The following is a 16,765-nucleotide window of genomic DNA, read 5'->3' on the forward strand; positions in this document are numbered from 1 at the left end:
ACTAAGAATGTTCTGTATGTATTTATGAAGGAAATGAAAGATACATCATAGATTAGGGGAAGTTCTATTTAAAAATGTGGTAAGTTTACTAGCTCAATTCACTAAAGAAATAGCATCCGTATATTCTAACGAAAATATTTATCTAACAAGTTTTTTATTTTTTACCAAGCATATTTCCTTCCTTTTTTTTTTTTAAGATTTTTATTTATTTGACAGAGGGAGAGAGATCACAAGCAGGAAGAGCAGCAGGCAAAGAGAGGAGGAAGCAGGCTCCCCGCTGAGCAGAGAGCCCCATGTGGGGCTCGATCCGAGGGGCTTGATCCCAGGACCCTGAGATCATGACCTGGGCTGAAGGCAGAGGCTTAACCCACTGAGCCACCCAGGCACCCCTATCTCCTTCCTTCTATATCGTTTCTATATCCATAAAATGTATGTTCTTAAGTCTTTGGGTCAATAGACTTGGAATAATAAGACCAGAACATATGTTTTCTTTTGAAGTGTGAGAAAATTACTTTTTTAAAGATCTTGGGTCTGTAAGGTCTGTAAGCCTTGCACTAGACAAATTTATGACTAACTCAGAGTGCCATCTGGTGTTGAACAAATAGCATTTTGCGATAGATGTTTCCTAACCTTTGCATTCTGAAATTTTGTCTTTTTGATCTCTATGGAGAGGTCAATGTTGCTTTGTCCAGCCTTATTTTCTTTTCGTCAAAGGGAGGCTAAAGTTGTGTTTTTATTCTTACTTTTCTTACAAATTCAAAGAGAGAGAATGAGTGGGGGAACTATGTTTTCAGCTTTACTGGAGAATATAATCATATTTGAGTCTAAAAATTTGCCTAATATTATGGAGAGTTTTAACTATTGATGCAGATGAATAAAAGATATGTCTTGCAAAATCTAATACAGACACATAGTGAGTAAGTAAATTCATGTTCATAATTTAGTAATATTATTTCGTTCAGACTATAGATTGAAAAATTTCAGTGGTGTTTCAAAAAAAGAAAAAAAGCTATAGTTGGGTCCCACCAAGTCTCTTTTTAAGATTGATACAAAAGTATTAGGGAACAATGCAACAGAAGTGCATCTAATCAAATTCCCTTAAACCTAATCTAATTCCCCTTAATTTTAGAGGACTTTCTTGATAAACTTATCTAAAGTAATACTTTTACTCCACTTAATTTTTCTCTGAGACATTTATCACTAACTGGCTTTGTACATGGGTATATATGTATTTATTGTCTCCTTCTCTGTGCGAATGAAGGCATGATAGGGCAGAAAATCTGCTTTGTTTAATGCTAAATTTATTTAAGAAACTGTTGTTTTGGGGGCTCCTGGCTGGCTCAGTCAGAAGAGCATGCAACTTTTGATCTCGGGGTCATGAGTTTGAGCCCCATGTTTGGTGTAGAGATTACTAAAATAAATAAATAAATAAATAAAAACCTGTTGAGTTTTCACTATAGTTGCAGGAATAAACAAAAATTTGTACATTTAAAACTTTGTATGATTTAAAATTTAAAATAGTAAAATTAATAAATGTCACAAAATACAGTATAAATAAATTTACATTGGAAGTGTAATAATATTTGGTCAGAACAGTAGGTTGACAGTTTTCAGAGGAGAAAATTATGATGATCTTACTACTCATACTGAATTAGCTAATTTAAAGTTTAATGGTTTCTACAACAATATGATATGGGAGAAGAGAGTCCAATCACTTAGGAAGACATCTAATCAAATTTAAATCAAATTTAAATCAATCCATTCCAGCTCTTTTTTGAATATAATGAAGCAGCTTATCAGAGAGGTCTTCCCCGATAATACTATATGAAATAGCTAACACATCTTGCACTCCCTATAGTTCTTACTGCTTTATTTTCCTTCAGAGCATTTATCATTTCCTGACATGTTATATCTGTTTGTATTTATTATCTATGTTCCCCCAAGGAAGGTAAGCTCCATGAAGGCAGGGGCCTCAACTATTTGGATCACACCAGATTCCCAGGTTTTAGAACAGGATCTAGCATGCTGTAGATATTCAATAAATAAATGATAAATGCATGAATTGTTTCATTATATTTGAATACAGAATATAAAATTTTAATTTAGTGGTCATTAAAACAAATTCATAGCAGTCTTTTGAAAAAGAATGTAATTTTAATGATAATAGTTCATATGGTACAGTTTTCTCATTATAATTAATCTAATATTTCTACTGTTTCTAATTTACAAGTCATAGAAAAGAAAGTATTTGACCCTAGCATTTCAGAAAAGAAAATCCTCTTACCATTTGCTCCTCTAAACTAGATCCTCTGACAATTCCATTTCAGAATGTGCAAAGTGTTTTAGAGCCATTAGTAGCTGTCTGATCTCCTTTTAAATTGCAAAAAATAATGTTAAGAACATACAGTTGCAATATATACATATATCATATGATCCTATTATACAACTTAAAATGAATACAATATTATTTGTCAATTATATCTCAAATACTCATACACACATTGCTTATTACTCTTCATCATTCTTACCATTTAGAATTGGAATAAAAATGTGATGCTTTAGAAAGAGATTATGATTTTGTTATGACCCTGAAGTTATACTCAAGTGAAAAGATGTTAAGCATCTGGGCTCCAGAAGTAAGCAACTGCCTAATTCTCAAACTAAAAATCTGTTAGTATGAATAAAACTTCAAGATACAAATTCTTTAGTGATAATAGCAAAAATATTTCATTGTGATGTTTTCCTTTCTTTTTATAATTCTTATCATCACATATATTTTATGTGTTTGTGCCTATTTGCCTTCATATAAAGTAAATTAATATTAGTATGGGCTCTTTATGTATTTCATTGCATTTCCTATGTTTTCCCACAAACCATTTTTCTTTGTTTTCCCAAATAATCTAATTTTTAAAAAGTAACCCAGGGGCGCCTTGCGAGCTCAGTCAGAAGAGCATGCGACTCTTACTCTTGGGGTCATGAGTTTGAACCCACACTGGGTATAGAGATTACTAAAAAATAAATAACTTTAAAAGTAACCCAAAAAATAGAACAGAATGAAAACAGTATTTTTTTTAAAAGATACAATTATAACTGAAAAACAGTCTGCACTCAGAAAATAATTTCCCACTGTAAAAGTAAATGAAGACTATCCAAATGACAACAAACAGAGGCTATTTATTAACAGTTTGCTATAGTAAGAGAGTCAGCACTTACCACTTTGGCCAAACTCAAAGGCAGACATGGGAGTGGGAAGCTTTGTCATGGAAAAAAAAAAAAAAAAAAAGAGGCTTCAGGTGTGCTCTGATTAGAGGTTGTTGCCATAGGGAAGCTGGAGACAGGCTAAATGGAAGCAAGACATGGGATTAGGGAGCGTATCTGGCTTTTTCTGGTTAATCCTAAGGCACAAGTGTGGGCAAAAATTGAGAAGCTGGCAGTCATTAACCAAGTCCTGATTGTTTTGGCTGTTTGCTGCAGTTATAGTTTGGCTTCCTGGATTTGGTGTTGCAAAGGTTGTGAGTCAGAGTTCTGTTGTCATATATAGCCTGGCCATTGTCCATTTGTATATTCAGTCTCTCATCGCTAAATGATGGGAGTTAAACTCTTGTTTTCCTGCACTCAGCACATTTTATGTGCCCATGATATGCCAGGCACTGCAATGAATAATATAGAAATGGTACCAGCATTCACAAAATCTAGAACACATAAGAGGGCAAACTAGGTTGAATTTGAGTAATAGGGAAGGTATACCAAAAGGTAAACCTTCTAACTCAAGGTTTCTTTTTTAAAAAAATATTTTATTTATTCATTTGACAGACAGAGATCACAAGTAGACAGAGAGGCAGGCAGAGAGAGGAGGAAGCAGGCTCCCTGCTGAGCAGAGAGCCCGATGCGGGGCTCAATCCCAGGACTCTGGGATCATGGACTGAGCTGAAGGCAGAGGCTTAACCCACTGAGCCACCCAGGTGCCCCTAATTCAAGGTTTCAACGAGAGTTAGAATTAGCTAGACAAGGGGGAGGTGAAACGAAGGAAATGAAGAAGAAAGAGAAAGAGGCTCTAGGCAGTGGAGAAGACAAAAGATATCACATGCTTTCTATTAAAATACTTTTGATATAATCAGATTTGGAATTTAGCCATGTTCTTTATTTTAATGTGCTGATTAAAAAAACAAACATGAGTAGTTTTTCTGTTCTATATTTCAAACTCTGCATTGAAAGAGCAATCAAACCAACAAATCCAGTTTTGTCATGTGCCTTACTTCTTCCCCCCTCCTTTCTTTTCTTTGTTTGGCAAACACTAGTCATTAAACATTCTTGCTGGTGTGAAAGTTCTGACTGAATTGGGCTTTGAAGCTTCTTCCTGTTGGAAATCCGATACTTCATTCTTGTTAGAAAAATTCATTCTTGTGTTGTACCAGTAACCAACCAGATAGAGATGAGACCATCATCTTCCCTCACCCTCCCTCACTTCCAACAGATCTCTGATTTTTCTTGGAGCATCCTGAAACAATTATCAATAAAATTTGTGCTAGGAGACACACATTGTGTGCATTTTCATAGCTCAACTCAATTCTGGAAAAAAAATTTGTGATGGTTAATTTTATGTGTCAACTTGAGCTAGGGCATAAGATGCCAGATATTTGCTCAAAAATTATTCTGGGTGTTTCTGTGAGGGTATTTCTGAATGAGAACAACATTTATATTAGTAGACCGAGTAAAGCACATTGCTCTCCAAAATGTGGGTGGGCCTTGTCCAATCAGCTGAAGGCCTGAATAGAGCAAAAAACTGACTGTCCCCAAAGGAAGAGAATTCTCCTGCCTGATGGCTTTCTTACTGGAACACTGGATTTTCCTGCATGACAGCATTTGAGCTGGGACATCAGCAGTATATATTTTGGACTTGTCAGCCTCCATAATCCCATGAGCTGATTCCTTCTAAGAAAACATACATATATTGTTTCTCTGGAAAACCCTGAACTATTACAATATCCAACTGTTTTAGCAAAGATAAGAACATTGTTCAACTCTTTATTAGTTGTTTGTTCAAAATTACTTATGTCTTTATAGTTCCCCAAAAACAAAAGTTCAAATTCAATGAGCCTCAAATTCCTTTTCTCTATAGAATTCCTGAACCTTGCCAATCACTAACTATACAAATCAATGAATCAAATTAGAATCCATTCTGCAGGGAATTTTTACAGCACTCAGTCATTTCATTTTAAATATTTTAAAAGATTTATGTATTTAAAGAGAGAGGGAGCATGAACGGGAGGGGCAGGAAGAGAGGAAGAGAGAATCTGAAGCAGACACCACACTGAGCACAGAGCCCAATGCAGGGGTCGATCCCACGATCTTGAGATCTTGACCTGAGCCAAAATCAAAGAGTCAGATGCTTAACTAACTGTACCACCCAGGCACCTAGTCCTTCCATTTTAAAAGATAAGAACAGAGTGGCTTAGAGCAGTTGTCTGACCTACTAATGATCACACACTATCTGGAGGCAGCAAGCAGTAAAAACATCCATGTTCTAATTTCAAGTGCCAGTTTTTCAACAGTATTCTTGAAACTCCTTTGTTTTCCTTTGAAATATATCTTTTTTCTTTTCTGGGAATCCTCACAAGAGAATACAGGTAGATTTATGGAAGGAAAAAGTTTTCTAAAAAAAGGGCAGCGTCAGAACGCCTGCTTGGCTCTGTTGGTTGAGCTTCTGGCTCTTGGTCTTGGCTCAGGCCATGATCTCCTGATTGCGGGATAAGGCCCTTGAGCTCCGAGCTCAGTGGAGAGTCTGCTTCAGATTCTCTCTCCCTCTCCCTTCCCCTCTGCCCCACCCTGCTCCATTCTCTCTCTCAAATGAATAAACAATATCTTTAAAACAAACAAACAAACAAGGGTAAAGTCAGTATTAAGAGAGGACATTTGTGAGCGAATAGGAACTCATATAGATTCTTAGATTCACAAGAAGGATATTGTTAACTTTTAAGGGATCACGTTCTCATGAATGGTCATGGAAGTAGTAGAATTCAGATCAGAAGAGCCTGACAAAGGGATTGATTGTGAAGGTGTGGATGTAGCAGTCCCAACTAACTGAGGAGAAAAAAAAAAGAAAAAAGAAAAAAGGTAAAGGAAAAAGTCCCAAGAATCACTAAGAATTTCACAGTGCTGTAGGTCTGACTTAGGATGAAGGCAGCTGGAGCCTAAAAAAGACATCCTTTTCTTCCTTTCTCTCCATTAAAGAAGAAAGAGGTCAATAGGCCTAACACTCTGCCAGGTCCCAAGGAGATTATCAAAAAGCACTTTGGAAGAGGAGGAGAGAACTCATATTTATTGACTTGCCAGATACTGCATTTGAATGATTCACATATAAAAACTCATTTAGCAAACAACAGCTTACTTGGGAATACTCTAGATATTTTTTTATTGAACTTCCTTAGCACCCATATGAAGCAGGTACGTTCTTATCTCCATTTTACATATAAAGAATCGAGAGCACCAAAAGATTAAGTAGCTTGCTTAAAGTTATACAGTTGATAAATGGGGCTTTTAATCCAAGGAAGTCTGATTCCAGAGCCCAGGTTCTCAATATATTGCCTTTGCCACAAAATATCTCTATCTCTAATTAGTGATGAAGTGGAAAGGTAAAAAAAAAAAAAGTAAAAAAAAAAATAATAAAGGGCAAATGACACAAACAAGGCTACACTTATTAGTTGGTGACACTGGAATTAAACTTGCGGTCAAATTCCAATGTCACCAACTTTTCATTGTGCTACAAGGGCTAACACAGAACAAAGACCTGTTTAACTCTTTGCTATAAAGCATGTATCTATCTTTTTTTGTTTTTTTAAGATTTCATTTATTTATTTCAGAGAGGGGGAGAGAGAGCAAACACGAGTGGGGGGATGGGGAGAGGGAGAAGCAGACTCCCCACGAAGCAGAGAGCCCGACTCCAGGCTAGATCCCATGATGCCAGGATCATGACCCAAGCCAAAGGCAGATGTTCAACTGACCAAGCAACCCAGGCACCCTGTAAAGTGCATATCTAGTAGGGCATTTGAGATAGGCAATCAGGACAATAGTTTTGACAGAAGTCAGTACAGCTTTCTATCTATTCACAAAGAGAAAAGCTCGCTCGCTCTCTCTCTTTTTTTTTTTTTTTTAAGATTATTTATTTATTTGGGAGAGGGTGCATGAGCAGGGGGAGGAGCAGAAGGAAAGGGAAGTATACTCCATGCTGAGCTGGGAGCCCAATGTGGGCCTTGATCCCAGGACCCTGAGTTCATGACCTGAGCCAAAGGCAGACACTTAACCGACTGAGCACCCCAGGTGCCTCGAGAAAAGCTGTCCTTGATATCCAAGATCGATTGGCACCAACAGCTGGGCCCATATGTTCTATCAAATATAAAGAGTTTGACAGAACATCAACATCAAATGCATCTGACTGTGATGAGTTTAGACAAAACAAGACCACTCAGTCATCATGTTGAACACATATGCCAAACGACCACTACGAGTGACTGCTGATCCTTTGCCAATTACAGCTTTAACTTCACTTTGTTTTTCTACCCACTAGGTAAGACAAACTATAGACTTCTGGCCAAACTGGGCCTTTGCCGTTCTTGTACAGACTTTCAGCTAAGAATGGTTTTAACATTAAAAAAAAAAATTTTTTTTTAAGGAAAACGAAGAAGAATATGTGAGAGAGACCAGATGTAGCCCGCAAAGCCTAAAATATTTTCCATCTGGTCATTTACAGAAAAAGTTTGTCAACCTCTATTCTAAAGAAAATTGGGATGCCCAATGATAAAATTACCTTTGCTTTCTAATAGGATCCAATACAAAGCAAAGATCCACATCCTTGAATGCTCCCCAAAATTACCTAACATGAACCCAAAATCCTACACTAAGTCCTATTTAGTACCCTGTGACAGACAGAAATACTTCCAGATACAAATAAGGTACGGTCTTTCTTTCTTTCTTTTTTTTTTTAATTTTTAAAAGATTTTATTTATGTGACAGAGAGAGAGAGAGATTACAAGTAGACAGAGAGGCAGGCAGAGAGAGGTGGGGGAAGCAGGCTCCCCACCACGCATAAAGCCCAACGCGGAGCTCAGTCCCAGGACCCTATCATTACCCAAGCCGAAGGCAAAGGCTTAATCCACTGAGCCACCCAGGCACGCTTTGGGTATGGTCTTTCTTATAGCAAACAGTCAATAAGTCCAACTTTGTTTGACTAATAAATGTATCAAGAACAATAGTCAGCAAACCCAGAGTCAGCCAAATCCCATATATCACCTGGTTTTGTAGGACAGTAAGAATGATTTTTATAAATTAAAGGGTTGTTTCAAAACAAACAAATGAAAAAAAATATGTGACAGAGACCACATGTGGCCCACAGACCTTAATGTATTTACTGTTCAGTCCTTTACAGAAGAATTTGCCCAGTCTTGGTCAAGAACTGTGAAGAGTCATATTCTACTGTACTGGCAAACTGACAAGTTAATTTGGAACAGTTTTTTGGATGATGACAAAATTATACATGAAATTTCTGGATCAGAGATGAAGGGCTTTATTACTGGAAGCGGTACCCAGAGTATCAGCGTATTTGCTCTGGTTTTCCAAGCCTCAATGCCCAAAGGGAGATGTGGAGGGCCAGATGATACCAGCATCTTCAATGAGTGGCTTTACAGGAGAAGAACCCAGGGCTGAGGGTCCAGCACTTTTTGAGCAAGCAGCAAACATTATAGGATGATGCAATTATACCAGCTCCCCTCACCTGGGGACTGAGCAGTGGTCATGTTGCAGTTACCGTGACGTAGTTAGTTGCCTACAGGACTTTCTATAGCAACTGTTCAGGATCAGGAGATGGGCAGATAAAACTTATAGTCTAACATCCTTAGTAAAAACACTCAGGGACGCTCAGGACCCATAGTGGACTGCTTCTGCCCCACACTGGGCTCCTGGAGGTCTCTGTTTGAAGGTCATGATGGAAGTGATGTTTCCACCAAGATTCAGCTGAGACCCTCACTGCCACAGACTGGCACCCTTGCCTCTCCAGTGTGGACCTGTGAAATCTCTTGTATCTCCCTCTGGTGAAGGCCCTCATGCCTGGAGTGGGTGGGTAAATTTATATTTCACTGAGCTCTGACATTTTATTGAAGTCCTTCACATTGGGTTTTCTTTTGTTTTTGTTTCATTTTGTTTCTTTCCTTAGGCATAATGTCTCCTGGGATCTTTCTTTTTTTTTTTCCTGGGATCTTTCTGTTATCTGACAGATTGCTATTGTTCCTTAGTGAAACTGTTCTCGCTAGCCTTTTAACATTTTCTCCTGTGGCCCGTCTGCTTGTCTAGTTGTTTGTTAGAGGACAAGTCTATAGGAAGAGGACAGGCAAAGATCTGTCTATCTTTGAGCTGGCCCCAGGGGCATAGAAATTCAGGTCTTTAAATCTACTTTACTTTGAGTCTCCATTTTTAAAATTATATAAACACTTCTTCCTTAGTCTTGTCTTTGTGCCCTGTTTTAATTTCATCTGCTTGGAAGCAGGAGGTTTGTCCAACCTGTGTTTGGTGACAGTTAGCTTTGGCCAACTTGTACAAGTACCATCTTTGGGGACACTGCAGTTCTCAAAGGGTCTTCTTAATTGAAAATTGCCGCTCCCATGCCAAAACACTGCTTCCTTAATGCATTCACACTGTCACATTAACTCATATGCTTTTCTCTCTAATTGGCATAATTGTACCAGAAACATTTGGAATTGTACTAGCCACTTTAGCTACTTTTGACAAGAACAAAATTGTTCATTTAGGTGCTTTGGAACAGAAAAAGGAAGAAACTCTGATGAGGAAATTGTCTTGTGTATATACAAAAAAAGAACTTCTTTATTTCAGGTAGGAAACACCCCCTCCTTCATATGCATACTTTGAAGATTAATAAAGGCTGACTTTTTATTTTTTCTTTTTTTTTTTAATTTTTTTCTTTCTTTCTTTTTTTTTTTTTTAATTTATTATTTGACAGAGATCACAAGTAGGCAGAGAGGCAGGCAGAGAGAGAGGAGGAAGCAGGCTCCCTGCTGAGCAGAGAGCCCGATGCGGGGCTCGATCCCAGGATCCCGGGATCATGACCTGAGCCGAAGGCAGAGGCTTTAACCCACTGAGCCACCTAGCTGCCCCAAGGCTGGCTTTTTAAATTGTATGGCTAAATATAATTGTCAAGGGGCCAAATTATCCTTTAAATTAACTATAATAGAACTTGTGTGTATGTGTGTATGTGTATGTGTTAAAATGTTATTTCTATATCAAATTCTTCTTTCTTTGCATGGAAAATATAAATTAGCCTTTTACAGTAGTAATTCAATATTTGTCTGAAGCTGGCTCCTTAACATTTTTTGTTTTTCTCTCTCTTGGCAAATGTAAAGATTAACTGATGGATCAAACAAAAACATTTAGTTATAATGTGATCATTCTAGAAATATCTAGCCCAGATAAAGTAAAAAATCTAAAAGAAAAAACAGTTATCAAATTCTTACAGCTTATTTTGTGAACCCTGAAAAGCATCTTTACTGAATAGCCCTTGTTACATAGTTACAGGACAAAATGACAAAGCTTTAGTTAGTTCCAAAATAAAGGAAGAGCTTTTGATATGATTCAGTTTTTATATTTTAATTTCCTATATAAAAATTATGTCAATACAGTATTTTGTTCGTACAGGACTACAAAATTGGTTACATTTTTTATGATTTAAACTTTCTAAATTTCCTATGTTGGTTTTATAAGTTAAGTAATTTATCATTTTTCTATAACACGACTAAAATTACCTATATGTATGTGCTACACATATATGTAAATACATAAAATACATGAAAATATAAATATATAATACATATAACTAAATGAAATAATATCTTTTCAAAGGTTAAATTTTATGAAATTTTTATAATACTGTAAATAATGATTTAATGTGTTAGCTAAAACTGTAAATTCCAGATCCTTAACTAATTTTAAGACTTTAAACAAATAGTTAACTAACTAATCTTTTGCTGTCTGGGTGGCTCAGTCAGTTAAGCTGCCAGTCTTGATTTTGGCTCAGGTCATGATCTCAAGCTCCTGGGATGGAGCCCCACATCACATCGGGCTCCCTACTCAGCGGGGAGTCTACTTCAAGGTACTCTCTCCCTCTGTCCCTCCCCATTTGCTCACACACACACACACACACACACACACACACACACACTCTCTCTCTCTCTCTCTCTCTCTCTAATACATTAAATAAATCTTTTAAAAAGAGAGGCATTACTGCTTATCAAGATGTTAAATTTAATATGATGTATATATCTTGTTCTCAGTCAGGGTAGTGTACTTACATGGTGAAGATGGAAACTTCAAGGCCTCTTGAGGTCTGAACTTCAGAACCTGCACAGCACTACTTCAGCCATAATCTGCTGGTCAGACAGTTTGGGAGAGAAGAGGTTCTGCCGGAACAAGCTGATGCATCCGAATGACCTGAAACCTCAAAGTCGTAGCAGGGATCCTTCCAAAGAGGCCACATGCAAATGTTGCTGGTCACTGGATTTTGCCCACCATAGGTGCTATTGTCTTAGGTTTCCCGTATTGTTACTACACGACAGAGAGCAAATCCTCCTGAGACTGTGTGGAGTCAAAAAGTATGTCCACTGGAAATGCAAGCTAGAGACGTGTTTGGAAGCTTCTCAAGGCCCTTTTCTTGAACCCTGCCAGGTGTGTGCTTCCCCCTTGGAGCCCAGATGATTGGCCAGACATCCACCCCAGAACTGGGGCCAGGGTCCTTTCTCTCTCCATTGGCTTCCACCAGCCCCTCTATGTTTCCAAACTTTGTTTTATAATTATAATCCACATATCCTGGTGACATTGTCCTTTGGTATAAATGCCTGCTTTCCAATACATCAAATGAATAATAGACATTCTTAACAGGGAAACATACTCTGTTTTTGAAACTTTTCTTTTTCCATTTTTATTTGAGGGAAATATATGTGTATATATTATATATATATGTACGTATGTATATATATGTATATATTATATAAATGTATGTATATATGTATGATATATATACACACATACTATAAATAATAATATACGTATTTTAAGGCTATTGTTAAAAACTTCAAATATTGGGGTGCCTGGGTGGCTCAGTGGGTTAAGCCTCTGTCTTCGTCTCGGGTCAGGATCTCAGGGTCCTGGGATCGAGCCCCACGTCGGGCTCTCTGCTCGGCGGGGAGCCTGCTTTCTCCTCTCTCTCTGCCTGCCTCTCTGCCTACTTGTGATCTCTCTCTCTCTGTGTCAAATAAATAAATAAAATCTTTTAAAAAAAAAACAAACTTCAAATATTAAGGCACCTGGGTGGCTCAGTCGGTTAAGCGTCCAACTCTTGATTTCAGCTCAGGTCATGATCTCCAGGTCATGGGATCAAGTCCCCCATCAGGCTCTGTCCCTTCTCCTCTGCTCCTCCTCCCACTGGCTCTCTTTTTCTCTCTCTGAAATTAATAAAATCTTTAGAAAAAACTTGAAATATGTTAATTATTTGTATATTTATATGTTCATTTGTGCCTAAATATACACATATATAAAGGCATACTTATACATTTTACATTGACAATAGTCATGCAAATAATGTACAAAAAGAGTAATATTAGAATATGGGTGTTTTTTTCTGTAAAAAGATTCAGTTCTTCTGTGCCCAAATTAGTAGGTGTTCCTTTTTGTCACCAAAACATGTGTTAATTCTTAGTGCTTTATCACATGTTCTTTAACCATTTAGAAGAGACTCCTCTTTACTTTTGAAAAAATTCAGCTCCCAATACCATTGCTGTCTATTGGTATGTTTTTACAATATTGCCTATAAATATTCCTTGTCTTTAGATACTCAGAAAATTCTTGTTTGCTCTAATAACTACTCTTAATTTTTCTTTCTCTCAATTTAGTCCCCAGATTCAGAATAATACCTAATCTCTCATCAGGTCTCCCAAAATGGCCATTAGGAAACAAAGAATTGCTCCTTTACCCTACGCATGAAAGGACAATAAATATAATTAGGTTTTTCCAGAATTCTTCAAGTTTTAAAAAATTATTATGAGAAATTATTCTTTGTAAAAGTTAGGGAAAGACTGATAATACAAAACAAGGTTCATCTTCTTACGCTAATTATACATAGACAGAATATATTAATAAAAATATTTTTGGGGATGCCTGGGTGGCTGAGTCATTAAGCGTCTGCCCTTGGCTCTGGTCATGATCCCAGGGTCCTGGGATTGAGCCCTACATTGGGTTTCTTCCTCAGCGGGGATCCTGCTTCTCCCTCTGCCTGGTGCTCCCCTGGTTGTACTTGCTCTCTCTCCTTCCAAAAAAAAAAAAAAAAATCCTTAAAGAAAAAGAAGTACTTTTCTATGACTGTATACTTTTCAAGTTAAAAGAAGATTATCAAAAGATTTTGTTTCCAGGATCCTAGATCAAAAGTCCCTTTTATCTTTTTGTTCATGAGAAGTCTGAATAAGCACTAGACGTACTGACTCTTTGGAAATTTATTACTTATTTCAGTCTTTCATTATATTCAGTAGGCAAAGTTAACCTGTCTTGGCGGAGAGCTATAACAAAACAGTAGTAAAACACAGGAAAGCTTCAGTTAATTGCTCTAGGGTCTCCACTAAACCTAATTGTTCCCTAAGCCACTCAAGACTCTCTCATTGACAAAAATCACTCAGCACTTCTCAGGTAGTTGCCTAACCTCCTATAAAATACTCGTTTCCCTCACACCACACTATCCATGACTACAACAGTAAATCCAGTTACCCTCATTCCTTTACCGAAAGAAGGAGAATCTAATCATTGCTTATGTCTGTTAGGAAACTATCCATAATACAACCCCTGAAACTCTCTTGGATGTGTCTGATTTAATTTTGTTTACCGATGGTTCCTGAATAAAAAGAATGATTAAAAACTTCCAATAAGACTATGCTATCAAATACCCAAATTTGCCCTTAAAATATCAGGCTCTCCCAGAATTAAATTACTTCAGATACCCAAATTCTCTTACTTAAATCTACCAGCTGACAAAAGGTAAGAGTATAAACACACACACACACACACACACACACACGTAAACATATGTATAGAGTTTTATATATTTCAAAAATGATAAGCTTAAATAATATGTGCCCTTCATCATCATAAAATCCTAATCTTCAAGCATGAAAGGTGTGTGTGTGTGTGTATATATATATACACACACATAGTTCTTCAAGCATGAATGTATATATATGGTTTATATATGTGTGTGTGTGTGTGTGTGTGTGTTTGTGACAATACATATATCATCCCATGACCTTGGAATGCTTTGAAAACAGAATCCTTAACCTCTACAGTAACCTCTCAAAATGAAGAAATTACAAACTTTTGGATGCTTTGCTATTATCTAAGGAAAAGATGATTTTAAAAATGGATTATCATAATGCCTCATGATTAAACAATATAGCAGGGATAAATTGACAATGATGTGGAACTAACATAAGTGGGGGTAATTGTAGAGATATTACTGAGCATGTTTTCAATGTGCATCTTATCAGCCTAAGACATAATCTAGCAAGACTGTAAATGTAGGAAATGGACAGAAGCCAAAGTCTTGATGTCCCTTTGAACACTGCCAAATGGATTTTACACAAATTCCTCTAGTAATGAGCTATGAATATGTTCAGGTTGTTTGTTTATTCTCAGGATTGGGCAGAGGTTTGTCCTTGTTGGGAAGCCATGGCTCCATATCCTTATCTTCCACAAACTTTAGGAAAATGAAATAGAGTTAATGGAATCCTAAATTTAAAATTAACAAAGTTCTCAGAAAATTTTGAACTTTCTTGGCCTTAATTTTGACATTGGCCTTGGTGGCAATAAGATTAACTCTCTCTGAAACCTATAGATTATCTCCTCATGAATTAACAATTAACTCCCACCCCTTGCATTTGAAACATTTATTTCTAATCCTAGATTCTGTCCATTACAGACTGACATGAATAAATACTATTAGCGACTTATGGTACCTCCAAAATGATCATTAGAAGGTTCAAGGTGCATTTCCAAAAACCTATTCAAACACACCCTTCTTAATTTAAAACCTGGGTATTAAGTCACCCGTCAAAGGTATCAGAGTATAACTGTCCTTGGACATTGATGGAAAGGATCTCATCAGGCAGTTATTGTTAACAATGGACCTAGCGGCCAAACTCTAAGGTAATGATCTCTCATCCACGGTTTTCAACTAAAAAGATGTACCACTGGGGCACCTCAGTGGCTCAGTCTGTTAAGCCTCCGCTTTCAGCTCAGGTCATGATCCCCGGGTCCTCGGGTGGGGCCCTGCACTGGGTTCCCTGCCCTGAAGGGAGCCTGCTTCTTCATCTCCCTTTGCCCCTCCTCCCCACTTGTGGTCTCTCTTTCTCAAGTAAGTAAATAAAATCTTAAAAAAGAATAAAAAGATGTATGTATCACTTTCTCCTGATTGCTGGACATTTATTCTATCAGGAGAATTCAAACTGAGAATTGCCAGGAACTCTTTGGAAGCTGATGACTGAAGCAGTGGACAGCTTTCACCCAAGACAAAGAAACAAGACTAAATTTTCCAATTTTTTTCTGGTTAATTTCCTAGGTTCAGCTCTACTACTAATCTTGCCTTTTATTGTATTTTGGAAAGAACATCACTGAACTACTACTAGTAGGGTGACTGCATGGGATTTAAATAAAAACAAAATGACCTACGTATTTCTTTAACTGTTACAAGCAACAAATTACAAATGTCGTAACTCCTTACACTGAGTTTACAAATCCCTACCCTCAAACCCACAATTTATCCTAAAAGAGACTAACTGGTCATTGCTATAGACTGAATGTTTGTGGTCACTCCCTTTTTCTCCCACCATGTGAGTATGCAATATGAAGACTGAGGTCTATGAACCAGAAAGCAGCTTCTTAAAAGACAATGAATCTGCTGGGAACCTGACCTTGGATTTCCTCGCCTCTAGAACTATGAGAAAGAAATTTATGTTATTTATAAGCCCCTCCCCCGCCCCCGGCCAGTCTATGGTATTCTCTTACAGCAATCTGAATGGACTAAGACAGCCATTGTTTGTGTATGAAATAAAATTAAGTATCATTTAAAGGAATGATGGCTAACTCTCCTACCCATCAAATCTTGAGTTTGTTGAACTCATCTATCCGTTTATTAATTTAACATTTTCCAGGAGCCAATAATGTGCCAAATAATGTGTTAGACACTAGGATATGATGACACAGGTCTATTGCCCTTCAGTTTTGCAGGAAGAGGCCTGCAAGTAAATAAAGACTGTCAAGTAATACTGGGTGCTCTGATACAAGCATGATTAGAGAGTGTGGGAGATTAGAGAGTAGTTGAGTTCCTTATAGTATCTGTTTTTGCAGTGAGGTCCAGGAAAATACCACAGGGTATTTTCTCAATAGACAAAATAGACAAAATTTCTCAAATTCATTTGCAAAATGGCTATAGATAGTATAGGACCCGAACCACATACTTATATCCCTCTGTAGTGCACATAATAAAAATGGATCCCTTTCAAAGCAGGTCAAGGTATTTGGTTATGTCAATAAACAAGATGCCTTCCCACACCCTCCTTTCTGCTATAGTACAAGGAATTAAAAAATTATGGGCCCCACCAGATGTTTGGTTTAAGGTATACAGGCCACAGTATATTGAATTTATTTCATTGTTTCCAGCATGGCAAGG

This window comes from Martes martes (assembly GCF_963455335.1).
Source record: "Martes martes genome assembly, chromosome: 15".
Classification (NCBI taxonomy): domain Eukaryota; kingdom Metazoa; phylum Chordata; class Mammalia; order Carnivora; family Mustelidae; genus Martes; species Martes martes.